Source organism: Drosophila gunungcola, assembly GCF_025200985.1.
Source record: "Drosophila gunungcola strain Sukarami chromosome 2L unlocalized genomic scaffold, Dgunungcola_SK_2 000007F, whole genome shotgun sequence".
Classification (NCBI taxonomy): domain Eukaryota; kingdom Metazoa; phylum Arthropoda; class Insecta; order Diptera; family Drosophilidae; genus Drosophila; species Drosophila gunungcola.
In genome coordinates, this window is record NW_026453162.1 from 920,416 (window position 1) to 924,034 (window position 3,619).

The window sequence follows — 3,619 nt, forward strand, 5'->3', positions numbered from 1 at the left end:
AATTGGCTGACGGATTCAGACCCGCAAGAACTGAAATTAATTGTCTTAAAATACTTTGCTCTAATTTTACCATAGCTAAAGTTCTTTGATGAATAGTGAACAAATTAACAAAAATTAACAGGTTATTAGATGATATCGACTAAATGGTAATTCCCGAAGTGCACTTAAAATCAATTAAAATCAATATCGATACATCAATGGGCAAAATTGTATTTAAAAAGTACAATTTTGCTCGATTTTTTACCATATAAAGGTAACAACTGAAAACCCTTAAACGTTCAAATTAGCGGGATAAACACAATATAATAAACAAAACAAAAAAGTTGGAATTTAACGATAAAAAAGCAGAATATATATATATAGTTGTCTCTGTCTCTGAGCTTCATTGAATCCGTTAATGAATGAGGCGGATAATGTAATGTTAGGTTAGGTTAGGTTAGGCTAGAGCAGCTGTCAAATTATTGACACACTTAGACCTAGAAGGTCCATTGTGACACCGCGTGGATCTGTGTCCCCTTTCCTAAATTATTGTCTGCTGCTCTTACCGCAGCTGACCTAGCATGAATTTTATTATTCGCTTGAGGCTTATATTCGCCAGTTCAGATAGACTGCTCATGAAGGGATTCCCTAAGTGGTACAGTCAAGATCAGCATTGGGCCGGGCAGGTACAGAACAGGTTTTCCACCGTTTCCTCCTCCTCCTCGTACCTGCAGCTTCTGCAGAAATCGTTTTGGGGCGCGCCCAGTCTGATTGCATGTGTGCCGACCAACCAATGGCCTGTAAGCACTCGTTTTAACATTCCGCACTCGGTACGGTTTAGCTTTAGAAGTACAGGTGTTCTCTTCGTATTAACAATTGGTCATGTCTGGCGAGAGATGCGACAATGTCTTACATGTGTCCATGCTAGGCTCGCAAGATCTTTATATTGTTTTTTTGCAGGTGGGCATCGGCATACCAATGCTCTCCTTGTCCGGAAGGAGAGGAAAGATAGTGTCATGCCTGGCCAACTCATCTGCAATATAATTGCCTACAATGTTTCGGTGACCCGGGACCCATATTAGGTATACTTTAAACTGGAAAGCCATCTTATGTAGAGATTTGCGGCAGTTTGATATAGTTTGAGAGCTTGAATTGGTCGAGATAATCGACCTGATAGCCGCTTGACTATCACTGTAGATGTTTGCCCATTTCTTTTGACAGTTTCCATCGTTTAGGAGCAGCAACGCTTCATTTATAGCATATACTTCCGCTTGAAAGAAACTGCAGTGATCCGGAAGTCTGAAGGATTTCCTGACGTTAAGTTGGTCGGAGTATATTCCTCCTCCGACTTGAATATTTAATTTGGAGCCTTTTAGACTTTAGTCTTTTAGGCCCGGTAGACCTTGCTCCCAGTCTTCTCTGGTTGGGAGCAAAGCTTTATTTAATTGGTTCGCATAGATCCGTTTTAGGTGGGATCGTTGTGTCTTGCTGGAGTATCCTGGCATGACCAAATGTTTGGGGTGTTCATTGCCCTAAGTCCCTTATTTGAACCGCAGTTATCTTGGCCCGCTCCATGTCGGCTAAGTCCAGGCTGGGAAGGTTCAGAATAGCATTTAGCGCCTCGTTGGGGATGGTCCGCTTCGAGTGGTTTACCCCTAGACCTCTTTCTGTTGTCCAGTCAGATAGTATTTTAAGTTTGGCGGTCATTAGATCGCATAGTGTCTGAGGGAATTTCCCTGAGAAAATAATGGCTACGTCGTCCGCATAGGCCATAACCTTACATCCACCCCCTTCCATGTTACACAGCAGCTTATTCACTGCGATGTTCCATAGTAGAGGGGAGACTACACCACCCTGAGGGGTTCCCCTGTTCACGAACCTTTTTTGTGTTGAGGTTCCTAGGGTGGAGGTTATCATTCTGCTCATTAGCAATTTATGGATTAGCTCCACGACTTGAAACTCAACACCCAGGTCAGTGAGGGGTTCGGTTATGGCTGCAGGGAGGACATTGTTAAAAGCGCCCTCTATGTCCAGGAATGCAACTAGTACGTATTCCATGTGGTTGAGTGACTTTTCGATTTGGCTGACTACCGCGTGTAGAGCTGATTCGGTGGACTGCCCTTTAAGTAAGCATGTTGTGCTGCTGATAATTGTTTTGAGTCCATGACTGACCTGATGTGCAGTCCAATCAGTCGTTCGAAACTCATAAGTAGAAAGGATGTCAGACTTATAGGCATGAAAACTTTCGTCAAACAAAGACTACCTTTGTATCCCTCCATGTTGATGGCAATGTTCCTATCTTAAGTATGGTGCGGAAAATTTTGTTTAGCCAGTTGACGGCAAGTCGACCAGCATTTTGGATGTGCGCAGGGGAGAGATGATCAGGTCCTACTGGTTGGAGGAGTTTGAAACTGTTTATGGCCTATCTTATGTTAAGTTCAGATAGAAGCGTTTCCAGGTCGATGCTTGAACCAGACTGATTTTCTGGAAGTCGTTCTACCAGGAGACTACCCGGAAAGTGAGAGTCTAGAAGTAGGCTTATGGTTTCCTCACTAGAGTCTGACCATGAGCCATCTGGTTTTTTAAGGTATCGCAAGGAAGGGGTTGTTTAAGGTTTCTTTATAAGCGCGACAGTTTATTCCTCTAAGATTGACGAATTCAGCTGGAGTGGGAGGGTCTAATGATAAAGTATTTTCTATGAATCTGTGGTCTGAAAAGGAGTGCTCGCTTGAGACTTCTGACTTTTTCTAGCAGACCGCCTGACACCAAGGTTAGGTCAATGACCGTTTGGCTATTTTTTGTGATGAAGGTGAGACTCACCCCTGTTATTGGTTGATGGGCTGCCCCAATGAGTGTGGTGAGCATTTGCGTCGCAGCCGATAACCAGGCCGATGTTGAGCGCCTTGCTCTCTTCGACCAGTTTTCGGACTAGCTCGTCTCGGGGGGTCCTCCTTTTCGAAGGCCATGTACTCTGAAGTCACCCCTATGGTAGCCGCTAGAAGCTCCAGGCTTGCTACGGTGTTGTCTCCGTTGCTGCAATTATGAAACAGAAATATGCTAAGGTGCCTTTTGGCTAAAATGCAGGTTCGAATTTTACCTCCTTTAGGGTCAAGTAGCAACTCGAATTCCTAGTCCAGAGACCTTGCTTCCAACGACCCAAGGTTCCTGTACCAGAACTAGGTCTGCCCCACCGTCAGCCAGGCGGAGCAGCAGAGCGGCAGACGCTGCCTTACTTAATGACATCTGCAACGTTTCCCTCCACCACTGTGATGTCGGCTTCCTCATCATCACTGAGGTTAACGATGCGTCGGTGGAATATCCGTCCTCCGGCTCTTCGTCCCCGGGAGCCTCAAGTTCTTCCGGAAAGACCTGCTCCGCTGGGTTGCCGAACGGGTCCTCCTTCGCGCTCGAGTCTCCCTTGTAGAACTTCACTCTGATCGCGCTGAAACGCTCCACTTTTACGACCTTCCAGTCGTGCGGGGGTGGTTTGGGTTGCACCTCTGCAACATGAAGAGGATGTCTTCCGGCGTCTTTATGGAGGACAACAGCCAGAACCACCCCGCGGGGGAAGTCTCGAAGCAGTTCCATGCACAAGATGGCCAGCTTATTCTCGACCAGACAATTCAAGAGATCGTTGCCT

At 45.7% G+C, this 3,619-nt stretch overlaps 1 pseudogene; it reads right to left on the reverse strand.

Annotated features, from left to right (window-relative positions):
• Nucleotides 1-541: 541 nt before the first annotated feature.
• On the reverse strand, nt 542-2,258 carry LOC128253204 (uncharacterized; annotated as a pseudogene).
• Between the last annotated feature and the right edge of the window lie 1,361 nt (nt 2,259-3,619).